Raw genomic sequence first — 15,519 nt, forward strand, 5'->3', positions numbered from 1 at the left:
CCCTGCCTCCCTGAGGACTGACCTCTGTGGGGGTGGGACGAGAAGCCCTGGGATTGGGGCCAGCCCCAGAAATGTGCAGTGACAAGGCAGGATCCCCCTCAGAGCAAGGATGGGAGCTATCTTGGGCATGGCTTGCAGAGCTGCCAATGCTCCAGTCCCACTGGGGCTGAGCCTGATGCAAGGTGCCCCAAAAAGATGCTGGGCCCCGGTCAAAATGCTGGGGGGCTGAAGCTGGTCCCACCAGGAATGCAGAGGGACACAGCATACTGGAGAGAGGCTTGTGTAGCCTGGCAGTGGCAGGAGGAGATGCCGAGCAGTCCCTGGGTAGGCAGAGCTTCACTGCACTCCAATGCTTGCGTTTCCCTATCGCTGAGCAGCCACAAGGTCCCTTTGTGGCTGACAACGGAAAAGTAAAGGCACTAAGCACCCAGAGCAGGTGGAGACCCCAGGCTAGGGACGAAGGTGGGACACCCAAAGGGACCCTGTGCCCTTTTCCATGGGGAATAGGTACATGAGAGTAGGGCTCTAGCCAGAGGCTCCTTCCAGGCACAGGGCAGCTGCAGGATGACTTTTAGGGCCTTAGCTCCAACAGGCCTGCAGCTCCTTCCAGCAACTACAATATACAGAGTCTAAGGCCCCTGTTGGTATAAAGTTAGGCATTTTTCTGGCTTTCAGCATTACTAATACTAAAACTCCCAAGCCTGCTATGCCCCGGCTTTCCAGGAGGCCTTTGGAGCTCCTGTGCGCTAATTGAAGTGAGGAAACCAGCCAAATCATCAGTGTGAACAGCCTTCCTCCTGAGTATTCCTTAATCGCTGGAGTTACCAACCCATAGCAGAGCTCGGCATTCTGCATGGCCAGCTCCAGACCTGCCTGGCTCTCCTGCACGTCACTGAAATGCTGCTTGCAGGCAGGAAGACATCCTTGTGCCACTGTTTGAGGCTGCCAGAGGACTCTGTGTGCATTGGGTTGGCTTTCCTGCATTCCCCCTGCCAAAAAACCTCTTGTGCCCAGCAGAACAGGCATGGAGAGACCCATGACCTGGGACCACCTTGGTTGTGTTTGTGCTGACTGTCAGTCAAAGCCAGGCACCCACAGCTCCACGGGTTCGTATCCTGATGCCTAAAGGGCATCTGAACGAGGAGGCTGCCATGGGGAGAGCCTGGAGCAGGGGGTACAGACATCTGTGAGGCTATGCACTTGTGTGTCCATGTGTGTGCTTGTGCTCCTCTCCAGTGCCTTTCCCTACTCTGCCACAGGGGATTTAACAAGGTTGCTTCCCTTTCTCTTCCCCACTATGTTGGTCCATCCTCTCCTGAGCTACTGAATGTGTCCTACTTTGGAATTGCCCTGGAACAGTTTGCCTTATTTGACCCAAATGCCCCATAACCACCTGGCTCTGGTTTCAGCTGTGGGGCTCTGGTGGGAGGATGGGCAGGGCCATGGTGCACCATCCTGCCAGTACACCATGGGTACTGCTGTGGCACTCCAGCAACCTGCCTGTTTCGGATGCTCAAAGGGCAGGAAAAGGACAGCTGAGGGAGAGGGTGCACAGATAAAGAGGGTTGGGAAGGGTTGTTGGCACCCTGCGCCAGGTACGAGCACCCCTCCTGCCCCTGGCATGGAACACCTGTGGCCCTAGACCAGTGGCCATGTCATCCTGGACACTTCTTCCCCAACCCCACAGTACCAGGGTGGGTGAGGAAGGGGAGGTGTGTCCCTTAGCCCTTGGCTACTAGACTTGGATGCTGTTTTGACCCAGAGTCCGGTTCTACCTTGGGAACTGCGTGGTCCGGGTTTCTCTGCTGGGGTGGAAAAAAGAGATGGTTTTAATTGGCTCGCCATCTGCAGCAATGTGGACACAATTTCCAGCCCCAAGGGGTGGAGTGGGGGGGCTCTGTTGTTGGCAAAAAACAAAAACAGATGGGGGCTGGGATCCTGAGGCCTGAGACCTGTGTCTACATCCAGCATGCTCATCCTCTATCCAGGCAGTTCATACTGTCCTGGGTCCTTGGGTATCTTCCAATGCCAGGCTCTCCCAGAGGAGATGCTCTAGCCTTGCAGAAATGCTGGAACAGGCAGATTTGGAGGGTAAAGAAATGGTTTTCCCAGCAGAGGCTCTTCCCTGCCTCCGGCAGTGAGCCGTCCATCACCAGGCAGGCAGCCCCGGAGCCACAGCGCGCTGGGCTGGAGGCTGAGCAGAGCCCCGGGCAGCGGAGCCAGGCTCCAGGGGAAGAAGACGAGGGGTTTGGGCGGTGGGACCGAGGGGCTGCGGGCGGGTCAGTGTCAGCCCGGCTGCAGGCACGGCCCTGGGGGTCTGGGGAGTGAGCCAGGGCCTGGCGATGGGGAAAACCTGAGCCCACCGTGGGGCATCCACGGGCCCCTGGCTCCGCTGAAGACGGCGGGCTGAGAGGGGTGAGCAGCTCAGGCCCTTTGCCAGGTACGGGTGTGGGGGGTGGGGAAGCCGCTCACCGTCTCCGCCGGGAGGGAGGTTAGATGGGAGACGATTTAACGTCAAACACGTTTTCACAGGAATTTGTCACCACCTACAAAAATCTCTTTACCTCCACCCCTTTTTTTTCCCTTTAACAACAACGAGACCTGAGGAGGGTGTGCGTGCAGGTGCAACTGAGAAACAGAGACTGGGCCTTTTTTGCTCCAGTTCCTAAGAAAAAATTATTTGGTGCTTGTTCCCCTCCTCCTAAGCCTGGTTTGGGTAGAGAAACTGCTTCCTGCAACACGAAAAACCGCGCAAGAGAGGGACTGCATTTTCCCCAGCACATCCCACTGTGGTCCTCACAGGACCCTGTCCTGGGCACCCCAAAACATCTGTCGGCTCTGGAAGCTGCTTAAAACCCACCAGCCCCCAGCCCCATCCGTCTCCCCGGCGGGATGTGCCCGCAGCATCATTAGCGCTCGTCTAGTCGCCGCCGCGGCGGTTTGAACCTTTTTGAAATGCATTTGAAAAGGGTGGATTTGATGGGAGGAATGTGACGGGTTTTTGTTCTCCGAGCCCCCCGGTTGAAGCTCTTCGTAATGAAGAGCTGTGACTTTCACTCGGGTTATTTTGGGATGGACTACTTTTTTTTCCGAGCTGGTGGAAGACCATCAAAGCGGCGCTTTGAAAAATGTCCCAGTGTATAAATAACTCTGCTGAGAGCAGAATAACGCGGGCTCCCGCGCGCGGCGCGCCGAGGCAGACAGCATCTGCCGTGCGACGTTGCATTATAAAAAGGAATTATTCATCCCTTCCTCTAATTAACTGGGTACAGCTCCCCCGCGCAGGAGCAATGGCCCGGCATGGGGAGCATTCCCGGCCATGCCAGCAGAACGGATGCTGCTCCCGACATCCCTCCATGCGTCCCCCCAGGCCTCCCAACACCGGCAGCGGGTGGGAGCAGCAAGCTGGTGCTGCCCTGCCATGGTGGAACAACGAGGTGGGCTAGCTGGTGTAGGAAAACCCGAGTGTCTGCGGGACTCACTGTCGCTGGAAAACACCTGATCTGCTGCCTCAGCATCCCCCCCACCAAAATCCGAGCAAAGGGAGCAGGATGGGAGGCGAGTCCTTGGTACCCGGCTAGCTCACAGCTTCCAAGGCTGTGTTTTTTGGTGCCTGCATCTTGCTGGGTGTGTGCGAGTGTTGCATGGGGCATCACCTGAGAAACAGCCTGCAGCCACAGGAGTCACATAGATCTGACAGAGACTCAGAGATGCACGATTCACTCACACCCATGGGTGGGTTTTCAGAAGATATGGGATGGATAGGACCAGCAAAGGGAGCCCTGCACTCCTCACCCCAGAGGGAAGTGGCTGTGGTGGCAGCAGCCAGGCAGGCTCAACTCCACGGCTGTGCCCTGGCAAGGACACAGTACTTGGGACCTCCCGGGAGGGAGACTAATTTTAGGAGTGCTCCGGAGGGGCTATTTTGGACCCTTTGCTCTGTGTGAGTCACCTGCTATTTTTCAACCCCACTGGGGCTATTTCCGTGGCAGAGTGATTTACATGGACTAGGACAATGCTGCTGGCACTCGCCTGGGGTCTTGGAACCCAAAGCAATGCTGGGTGCACAACCCACTCCCCAAACAGGGTGCAGAGAAGTCCCCAGTCTGCTTACTGAGGCTCCCAGCAACTCCTCAGTGCCAGGGATCCCCACAGCAGGACAGACGAACCTGGAGCCCATTCCACCACCCTGCCACCTTCTCAGAGGACTGCATGCTTGGGCTTGAAGTTCCTCAGTCTTCTTCCTCCATTGTTTCCGGGGAGAGATGGATGGGGAGAGGTTGGAAATTGTGGTGGGGTAGTGATGCAGCTGGTGGTTATGGGGAGGGAGACAATTCTGTCTCGGGTGCTCAGGGTTGAACATCCCTGCTCCCCACCACACTGGGCTCCTCCCTCCCCAAAACCTGCCGCTTCGGAGCCCGCCAGGCAAAAACCTGGCTGTTTCGAGTTGTCAGAGCAACGTGATGCACCTTTCAGTTACCACGGCAACCTCAGCGAGAAGTTTTTAAAATTCAGGCAAGGTAATTTCTCCTCGTACTGCGATTTCGTTATCGCTTGGCTTGCCATTCCCCAGGGAAGCAGCGTCCTGCCTCACTCCTCCGCCAGCAAGGTGGGATCTCGGAGATAAGAAACGCAGAGCTGTGAGGAGGGGGAGTAAGCGGGTGCTCTCCCTTCATCCCATTAACAGGTCTGGCCCCAGAGACACGGGTTGGTAATTAATGAGCATTGGGGGGCAGGTGATGAGCACCTTGAGCTTAGGGGGAGCAGAGAAATGGGCAGGAGGAGGAATGAAGGCAAAGGTGGATGGTGAGGTGGGTTGATAGGATAGAAGAAGGAGTGAAGGCAAGGGTTGATGTCTGGTGGATAGATGGGGGAGCAGGAGGGATGAAGACAAGGATAGATGGTGGGGTGGATGCCTGGGTGAGCCATGCCAGGGTACCCCGCTAGCACCCTGCTATGCCTGTGTGGGTGGATGGATGGATGGATGGATATCTCCAGCTACCAACCAGACAATGGACAAAGAAATCATCCTGGGGTGGGTCACAATCCCTGTGTAACCCCTGGGTGTTACAGACTTAACAGCAGTTTGCATTCTGTCCTGTCATTTCTTCTTACGGGGAGAAGAGCTGCTGTTCTCTATCATCCCTTCATGTCCCAGCCCTCAACAGACTGTAGGTCTCTCTCATGCTGCCCCAGACCTTGTAGGAGTAGGAAGGGGATCCTGTAGCACTGGCAAAGCCTTGGCAGCCTTGTCCAACCCAGCCCACTCCTGCTCACCCCAGTCCAGAGAAGAAACCCAGGACTAATATGGTTTGGAGGGTCAGCAAAGCCATAGAGCTGAAGGTCCATTTGTGAAGGGGAGGGAGAGGCAGGCGTGAGCACAGGGCTGCTTGTTCTCTGCCTGCACTGTCCCATGGGCTGCGTGGCTGCCAGAGAGCACAATGGCATGAGGAGCACACCGGCCCCAGCCCATATGTTGTTTATCATAAAGAGCTAACAAGCTTAATTAGAGATGTGTCTGTGATAAGGTTATCAACTCGTAAACACTCAGGTCCCCCTGACAGGAGCCCAGCAGTTACTGACTGAGCCCTACATCAGAGAGCAGAGCAAATCTGGTCAGGGGGATGCTCACTCCGGAAGGTTTTATTCTGCCTGCAGTGCTGGTGGCCAGGGCAGGGCATGCAGGGCTGCACTGATGTGAGTAAAGAGGCAGAAGGCAGAGGGTTGGATTCTGCTCCAGCAGGATCACTCCCTGCTTGCAGGACAGGCCCTTGCCCCACCATTAGGTTTCAGAGTGAACACCTACTGGAAGGGGCAGAACAACAAACACATTCCCAGCCCTCCAGATGGAGATGCCCATAGGAATAGCCAGGTTCCAAGGAGGGATCTGTGGACACGTCTTGTGAGGACATGGCCCCCCAGGGAGAGGCATGGCCAACAGGAGAGCCGAAGAGGGAGGCGGAGTGTGGGAGCTCCTGGCTACGAAGGCGGTGAAGGCTCCTTTCCAGTTCTCTGAGTTTCTTGAGCGAGAATCTGACAGCCCTGAGCAAGGCTCCCCATCCTTGTGGGCTGTTGGCACAGTCTCACCATGCTACTGGGAGCCGGCTGTTCTGTCCCCTCTGCTGCATGTTCACTCTAGAACCTAATGGTGGGAGCTGAGGGGGCAGCTTTGGCAGCCAGTGCATCATCATGCTGTGCGAGTGTGCATCAGCAGGGACGTGTTCCAGGTGGAAGGTGCTGTGGACAGGATGTAAACAGGGCTGTAGACAAGCCACCGTCTCCAGGCTTGGTATCCACTGCAAGTCTGGCAGATTAATTCCTCCTTGCAGGCAACAGCAATTCCCACTCCCTGGCTGCTTTTGCTAATGGAACTGGCCCTGGGCGAGGGCTACAGCACGTGGGATGCTCATCTTCAGCCATCTTTCCTGGGGACTCAGGCTGTCACTGTCCCCTGCGGGGGCTGCCATCAGCCCGGGGGGACAAGGCAGCATCTTGTCACCGGTACCTGCTGCAGTGCCTTCCTTAATGACGAGCTCCGCTTGTCTGTCCCCTCAATTAACTCTGCTGTGCCGGCTCATTAGGCTGCACACGCTGAGAAAGGCTGCAGCAAAAGGGATGCTGCAGTCTCACAGGCGTACAATTCCTGCTCTGAGATGCACACGGAGATCTGTGTGTGTGTGTGTGTATCTCCCCATAGATGCACTGGCTCCTGCTCACATCCATGTGCTGGCACACGTACACATATGTGCCTGGACACGCACACACTGCTGACCACGTGTGTTCCAGCAACACCCCCAGCCCCCACCGCCTGCTCCCCCGCTCCTCCCGCTGATTGCAGCAACCGAAGGCAATGGAAACTTTTGCAGGGAAAGTGCGTGGAGCTGCTGTCTCTGGACTGGGACTTTGCCAGGTTCCATCCCAGCTATGCCCACCCTGAGCCGAGGAGCTGGCAGTGGGGTGCATGGGGCAGGATGCTGCCTCGGGAGTGTCACTGCCCCCCCTCCAGCCGGAGGACGTGCGGGCAGAGCGGCCACGTCTCGCACATCGGCCCTGCCCGCGGGCTCTTGGCCTCCGTCCGGGAGGGCAGCAGGTGACGGAAAGCGAGCTCCGGCCTGGAAGGGGATGAAAGGCGGCTCGCAGCTGCGGACACCCGACGCCACCTGCCCGGGCGCGCGGGAAGGATCCGGGATGTCCTTGTCCCACGGGCAGATCGCCATCCGGCGGAGGCGGTGAGGGCTCTCCGAACACTGGGTGCCCGTCAGGCAGCAGAGGAACGCCGTAGTCCTTCCAGCTCCTGGGGCCCCAGATGAGCTGTGGCTGGGAATCCCAGAGCCGCCGCCTCCTAACCCATGAAACGGGGACAGGCAACCCCCACCTTGCCTCAGTTTACCCCCTGCCAAACGCCTCCCTTCCCTCATGTCTCTGGGCAGCGCGTGCATGCCTGGGCCGTGGGAAGAGGGGGAAGGTCTCTCCAGGCAGCCCCCAGCTGGGACGTACCCTTCTCCCTCCCTGCAGCTGAGCACCAGGATGCTTTTCTGAGAGCAGACATGCCCCAAGCCCCCTGCTGCCCGCGGGGCCGTCTTCATTGCCGCGGGGGTAAATCCGAGCCCTAGGGAAGGCTGAGGAATTTCTGTCCTGGCCACCTGGGACTCACCCCCGTCCTGCTCCGGCAGCCCTTTCCCCTCCGTCAGCGCCTGCCATGTGTGTCCTGCTGCCGCCGCCTCCTCCTGCCTAATCCCCCGCTTCATAAATCACACATACCCCCCGCCCCGAGCTGTCCCGCGGGTCTGGGGTCTGCCAGCCTGTTTGAAGTAGCCAAGGCATCCTCTGAATGAGTTGCCCCCAGCCCTCCAAGCCACGGAGGCCCCCCCCCAGCTCAAGCAGCACTCACTATCTGGTGCACCCTTTCTCCCCACTTCAGTAGCAACAGAAACTCTGTCACCGCCCTGTTTCTCACACCTCCATCCCAGGGCGCCAGTAAATCCCCTGACCCACAGCTGCCCTGGAAATTTTTTCCTACTGTCTGTCTCCTGCCTTCTCAACAAGTTTGACTCCACGGTCTCCACTCGCAGTCCGTCTCCTGCCTGCGTCCTCCCTCTCAGCGCCCGCCCTCAGCGCTGCAGGACGCCCAAGGATCGGTCCTGCCTGGCAGTCCTGGCTCCGGCATCCCGCTGCCGGGTCACCATCTCCGGAGGGGAGTCCGTGGCTGGTTATTACCCCCACGCCGAGACATCCTGCTGCAACATTCCCGCGATGGAGGGGGAGAGGAAGGGGGGCGGGAAGAAATAGTGAGCCAGTTTTGAAGTCTGTCACCTTCCTGCAAAGCTGGACGAGTCTTAAGATTGCAATCCCGGGAACTGGGAAATGTGTTTTCTCTGAATTTGTGGCATGTTTGTAGCTCAGGTGAATGCTCCCGGCTCTGGGTGATGCATCCCAATTTAATTTCCCAGCTGGCTTTGGCACCGCTCGGTGCCTCTCAGCCCCTGACAGCATCTCCCCAAGACATCGAACGCCCGGGATGTTTTTCTCCTCCATCCGTTCTTTGGTTGGAGCTGGATATTGGGTAAATCACATCCTTCCCTTGCCGCGGCCGCCCACCTCCCTCCCACGCTCCAGCCTGGAGCTGCTGGGCTGCCCCCGGCTGCTTTGATCCCTGCCCTACGGGGTCATCTCCCCATGGGGTGCCTGGACATCCCGCCCCCGGTTGATGGGCATCCCTGGGTATCTCCCAGCTCCCTGGGGAACAACCAGACAGATGGATTTGTATCTGGCCCCCTCACTGAATGTTCTGTCACACCAAGTCCTGAGCAGGCTCTGCCATTAAACTCTGCTGCCTCCCAGGCATGCCCTCAGCACATTGGAGGCAAAACCCCGAACTCCAGCCTGAGCAGAGGGAGCCTTCTGGGGCAGGACCCCCTCCCAAAAGGTGGTGGGGAGTACCTGCATTTCCAGTGGCTTTTCCAGCCAAGTCTGGTGCTCACCTTCAGTGCAGCAGCAGCTCCCCCCACCCGCCCTCCCTGGTGGGTTGCATATTTTTAGCTGACAAAGAGAAGGGGAAAAAAAAGAGAGAGAGAGAGAGAGAAGAGAAGAGAAACAAAGAGGAAAAAGGCTCCTTTTTTTGTGAGATTTAAAAAAAAAATGGAAATTACCCTGCAGAGGAGGGGAGAAGGGCCAGGGGGTTTCAAAGCATCTTCTTCTCCCTGGAAGTGATATGAAGAAGATGCTCCAGGCCATGTGGCCTTTAGTGGCTTTGAAGTTCAGGCGGCAGCTGGGGAGGGATGTGGTGAAGGGCAAGGCAGGGAGACAGCTTCCCACAAGGCACGTGCCGGCATCGGCGTCAGCATCAGCTGCCTGGGCCCCCCTTGACCCTCAGCTGGAGCCTGACCTTGGAGAGGTGGCAGCCCCCCCAGCAAAGAGCCAGCCCTGGGGCCATGGAGCTGTGGAAGTTCCAGGAAGTGGTCCCGGGTGCAGGAAGCGATGGGGTTCAGATCCTACATCCCATTCTTGTTGTGCCTCCCGGTTGCCACGGTGACCCGGGAGCAGGAGCATCATTTCCACGGGATGTTGCTGGGAAAGGGAAAGGCAGGTTGTGCTCCTGGGAGAGGGGTGGGAAGTCAGGATGGGACTCTCCCAATTCCTTCAGTCTCTGTAGAGAACCCTTTCACCAGTATTCCTACCACAAACCCAGTCTGGGCTGGGCTGACCATCCTTCCTCCACCCCAGAGGAGTGCAAGGGTTGGCTGGGCCATGCCAGGCTGCGACCATCCATCTGTCCTTGCTGGGATGAGGCACTGGACACATCCCAGTGAAGGATCTTGGAACTGAGCGATTGCTGAGTCACACAGCCAAAAATCCTCTCCAACTGCCTGGTGCTCTTTTATCCCTCTGAGCTGATCCAGGTCCCGGACCAACTTCTTTGGGAGGACCCACGTGCATGGACGTGTCCCAGTTTCTTCCAACCCTTGAGCCATTCCAGCTGCTTCCATCCTGTCCTTTCCAGCTCCTCTGTGCACACCAATGCCCACAGCTGTACCACTGACCCACTTACGTGGCACACCAGCACGTCAGGGCTGTGCCACAGAGCTGCTGGCCCCACTCTGCCCATGTTACCTTCCCATGTCATGAAAGCCCTTGGCAGCTCAGAAAATTGGGAGTTATCTTAAAACTATTGAATTATTCAGTTGTCCTTCTTACACAGGCAACATCGAGCATCTCCCTCTATTTGTGGGGGCTGGGAATGGCTCCAGGTAGCAGTGAAGTGCAGTCCAGAGACTCTGGATGCTGACTGATGCAGCCCTTTATCTGAAGATAATGCTCCTCCTGGCCCAGTTGCTTGGCTCCCAGTGTCACCTCCTGCATGGCCATTGCAGCCACGGGACAGTGGTCCCAGTCATGACCCCAACCGCTCCCTAAAACAGGAAAAGGGTCTTGTAGCCCTCCAAAATAACGGTATTCATAATTTGGTGTGCATGGGGATGTGTTGGAGGGGACACAGCCACATGGTGACACATCCCTTCCACCCTGTGCACACCTCTGTGCCCTAGTGTCCCTCGACACCAGCCTCCCTGGCACAGGGAACTGCATGGGGTGCCCAGAGTGCCCCATGGCAAAGTAGGGGGTGTTGGGACTGGCTCACTGGGACCCAGAGCCATCAGTCCAGGTCTGTTTGCCATCAGCACAGCTCCTGCCCATTTCCATGGCAACATGTGGGGTGATAGAAATGTGGTCCCACACCATGCTTTGGTCCCACAGGCACGTGAGCCAGAGGGTGCCAGGAATGCTCAGTCAGGGTCAGGCATGGGCCTGCAGAGCCTGGGGCTGTGCTTGTGGGGCCAGGCAGAAGGATGGATGAGGTGGGGCTGGCTTCACCCAAAGGCAGGTGATGTCTCCTTTCTCTGGAGCATGGAGAGCTGCAAGGATAGATGGCCCCAGCACTGCCAACCAGACTGCAGCTAGGAGTGGGCATTCTATTTGTCCCTCTGGCTTAGAAACCATCATGGGGGCAGAGCAGGATGGGTACCCATGGTTAGGCTTGGTGCAGGCAGCAGCAGCCATCCTCTGCCCACAGTCCTGGGCAGAGCTTGTGTGTTGACACTGTCATCCCAGGCACCCTGGATTGCTGCTGGGAAGTGAAAAGCCTCAGTCCTGGGGCAGTGCTTACTCCAGCAGTTCTCAGTTCAGGAATCTCAGCCTCTCCCAGCCAGCCCCGTGTCTACCAGTACATCACACTGCAGACACTACCAGGGCACTCATCTCCCCTCCCTCACGATCTCCTGTGGTGCCTGGGGACCCCCAGCAGGACGTGACCCCGCCTTTCCAGGCAGCTATCGACTGCCAAGCGCCTCACTGCCATCAGCAGGAGCTGCTCTTCAAACGCCTTTGCCGCCGGCACTGGGCAGGACATCGATCCATCAACCACCTTTCATGTCCTCACTGCACCCCTTTCCCGGCAGAGCTCCAGCTGAGCTGCTCCCTGCCCAGGAGACTGCTTTTCCCAGTGCCTGTCATACTCACGGCCGCTCAGGCCCCTGTCCCATGGCCCTGCTGCCAGCCTGTGTTACCCTCCTGCCTCAGGTTCCCCACCAGCAGAGCGCAGAGCTCAATGACCCTGCGGGCAGCACCACTTCAGTGCACAGGCTGGGGGCAGCTCTGCCAGGTGCAGGGCACACCTGGACGGCCAAACCTGCTCTGCCAGGGGTTACGGGCTCAGTTGGTCCCCATGTCACCCTCGACACACCCACTGGGTGCCTCTGCTTGACCTGTTGCCTCCCCGGGACCTCCCTCTGCCCCTCTGGGTCAGACCCCTCTGCTGCTGCCAGGGGTCCCACTGGGGCACCCGCTCCAGCACAACCCCCCGTTGGTTTTCCCAGCTCGTCATGCTGCAAGGCAGAGGAGATGACATCCCCGCTCCTGCCAAGACAAACACGGCGCCTTCCAAACACGCAGGGCTTGGCAAGCCCACGCCTCGGCCATCGATCACCGAGCCCGCCATGCTCCAGCCCACGACAGCCCATCCGTGGAGTAGAGCAGGGGAGAAAGAGAAGGGGGTTTGGGGGGCCTCAGCAATCCCCCCACGCCTCTCCCAGCACTGCCAGCTGAAGGGTGGAGAATCCACATTTGCACCCCGCCTGTGGGCTGGGGGCTTGCCCTGGGCTCCTCACACCCACAGGGTGCTGGGCAATGTCAGGGGGTCGGTCCCCACCCCTTGGCACGAAGAGAGTGCCCGGGGCAGAGACAGCTCATCCCTGGGGTGGCTGTGCCGAAGGGTGCCCTGCAGCTGCTGGCTTAGCCCCAGGCAGAAAGTTGGCCAGAGCCAGCTCCAGGCTCTTACAATAATAAACCACGCTCAGGCAAGCATTTGTCACTGGGCTGGAGCGGGAAAGGACCAGCTATCCCAAACATCTGGGGGAGGGAGCGTGGGAGGCAGAGGGCAATCAGGGAAGTCCTGGAGGGGCCGGAGAGGCTCTGTCCTCTCCACAGTGTCCTAAGATAGTGGCAGCAGAGGGTGGCATCACCGCGTCAACCTTTCCAGAGGGCTCAATTCAGCCTGCACGGGCAAATCCTGCTCCTCCCTTGCATCCCATCCCCTGCAGCGGTTCCTGAGCTGGGAGCTGCTAAGGTTTCCGTGCGAAGCTGGTGTCTCTGAGAGCTGTAGTGGGGGGGTACAGGCAGCTGGTGGGGGCTGGGGGATGGAAGCTGTTCTCGTGGCATTGCCAGGCTAAGCCAGACTGAAGCGGAGTCAGTGGCACTGCTGTCTCGGTGCACCAAGGTGTATGCATCTCAGGAGACACCCTGGGGGGTGTCCCAGGGATGCTGTGCCCTCCTGCCTCCTTTCCTGGCCCACGTCTGCAGCTGGAGCTCTCCCGGGGGCTGGGATATCCCCCCAGCACTGCTTCCTACAGTGGGGTGGGAAGGGCAGAGGGTTGTGATGGGTCAAGGGCAGTCCAGCCCCTCGCCTCTCACCCCTCTGCGCCCCCTTCAGCCCTCATACCATTCCTGCCCTGCAGTACGGCTCCTCTCTTCCCCGATCCTGCATCCACCATTCCCTACAATCCCCTGCCTGTGTTCCCCAGACCCTGCATCCCCTTGCCCTTCCCAGCTCCCAGGTCTCCTGCGCTGCCCACAGGGTGGGTGCCCAGGATGGTGCCAGGCTGTGGGCACCCTGGGGCCCTGGGTGACCACTCTGGCTGCCCAGCCGGCCCTGGGGTCAGTACGGGGGTCGCTGCTGGGAGTCAAACCTGCGGCGGGCAGCGAGGGGCAGATGCCGCTTCCTGCTGCTGCGGGACGAGGAGCGGGGCAGCAGAGGGTTAAGCAGAGTCTGGCGGCGGGAAGGGGACCGGGAGGAGGGGGGAGATGGAGGAGTTTGTTTAATAGCTGGAGACAAGCTATGCAGCTGTGCAGGTCGGACGGGCCCTGCAGCCCCCGGCCCCCGCCACCCCCTCCCCGGCCGTGCCCGGACAGGCAGGCAGCAGGCAGGAAGGCAAAGCAGGCAGCAGGCAGGAGGGCAGGCAGGCTGGCACGAGGCTGGCAGCTGGGGAGCCTCAGCAGGGTTATAAAAAGCAGGAATGCTTCCCCCAGAGCAGCACAGGGCAGGCCATGCCTGCCAGCCCGGCAGGGGATGGCGGCTCTGCCCAGGAGGTGACACCGAGGGCACCCGCGGTGCTGTGGGACGCTCTGGTACTGGGGCATGACCCAAAGGGCTGAGCAGGTCCTCAGGTCCTTGCAGGCTCCCTGGGGTGGGTGGCAGTGGGCCGGTGCCCAGGCTGGCTCAGAGGGGCCACCAAACCTGGTCCAGGCATTGCATTGCTCTGCCACCAGCATTGCCCAGCTCCCTCCTGGCATCATGGGGCTCCCTGGAGACACCCACCCTGGTGCTCACTGGCATCCCTGGGCTGGGCCAGGCGAGACAGGGACCCCTGGCCCCAGGGAGGAGGTGTGAGACGACAGACAGGTGGGGGACAGATGGCCAGAGGATGAAGCTGGCACGGGCTGAGCTGAGGCACCCAAGAGCTGCCAGGGGCCTCTGGCACCACCACGCAGTAGGGTCAGGAAGGAGAGGGGACAGGCTGGGAATGGGGGGAATGGGCACAGAAACAGGGATGAGAATGGAAATTGGGACAGGAACAGGGATGGGAATTGGGACAGCATTGGGGATGAGGATAGGAATGGGCACGGGAATGAGGACAGGAATCATGGTGAGGACAGGAAAAGGGATAGAGATGGGAACGATGACAGGGATAGGGATGGGAATGGGGACAGGAAAAGGGACACAAATGAGAATAAGAACAGGCATAGGGATGAGAATGGGGTGGAGATGGGGATGGAGATAGAGATGGAGATGGAGATGGGGATGGGGATGGGGATGGGGATGGGGATGGGGATGGGGATGGGGATGGGGGTAGGAATTGGGACAGAAACAGGAATGAAGACAGGGATAGGGTGCAGAGTAGCTGGCGAGTATGCACCCCAGGCCTGGGCAGGGGCTGAGAAGTCAAAAAGAAGCTTGCAGGAGCTGGAATAAGCAGGGGGTCACCCTCAACCATGGCATGGATGTGGCCACATCAGCACTTCCCATCCCTGGTGTTGGGGGAGAGCTCATGGAGTGGGGAAGGGTCCAAGGGTCAATGCATGAACAGAGGATGCAGTGACCCACCCCTCCGAGAGACTTGGAAGTGTAAAGAGGCTGGGGGCCAATTAACCTCACTGGCTAATTAGGACAGGAAGCCACAGGCTTAAACTGCAGCAGGGGAGAAGGAAGTTACGGGAAGGCTGATTTATAACTATGGGGACTTGGGAGAGTTAATGGCTCAGTTCTGGGTTAATGATACACCGGGAGGTCCAGGACCCTTTCCGTGCCAGCAAACTATGGATCATGGAGATGAGAGGGGATGGTGGGGACCCGGTTGCTCCTTTGTGCGTCTTCAGGACACCCACACCTGTTCTGGGGGCCTGGTCTTGGGAGGGTGGCCTGGGGCAGGGCTGGGTGCTCCCTCTCCTGCCTGGCATCGCCCCAGTGCAGCTTAAGGGAGCCCCCACAGCCCCCCCAGCGTCAGGAAGGTAGTGGAAGGGGGATGAGAGCAGCCTCTGGCTGTGGCTGCCCCACTTTAATTCGCTGCCAAATGTGTGTCACCACCCACAGAACTGAAACCGGAGGCTGCACCGGAGCCCAGTGGCCCTGGGGTGCCTGGGGGGGCCAGGTGACCTGCCTGTGCTGAGGTGCTGGCACAGGGGACAAGGTGCCCCAGAGCATCACCCAGCTCACCAGCTGCCAGGAGAGAAAGTGAGACTGGAAATTCAGGACAGCCTTTGTGTTTGGACCAGATCACGAGAGACTGGGGCTCCAAAGGGAAAATAAAACCTCTCCTTAGAAATTCTTTTATCCCAGGGAGCTCCCGCGTATCGTGTTTCGGGCCATTTATTTGTGCTGCTGACTGAGGCCATTGCTGCTGCCCTCCCGCACACAGAGTGGCTGGTGATGAGAATCCGGCGACAAACTCCTCATTTTTCAGAGGAAGACAG

This window comes from Chamaea fasciata, unplaced genomic scaffold (assembly GCF_029207755.1).
Source record: "Chamaea fasciata isolate MVZ Bird 193981 ecotype frontalis unplaced genomic scaffold, bChaFas1.0.hap1 SCAF_13, whole genome shotgun sequence".
Taxonomy (NCBI): Eukaryota; Metazoa; Chordata; class Aves; order Passeriformes; family Sylviidae; genus Chamaea; species Chamaea fasciata.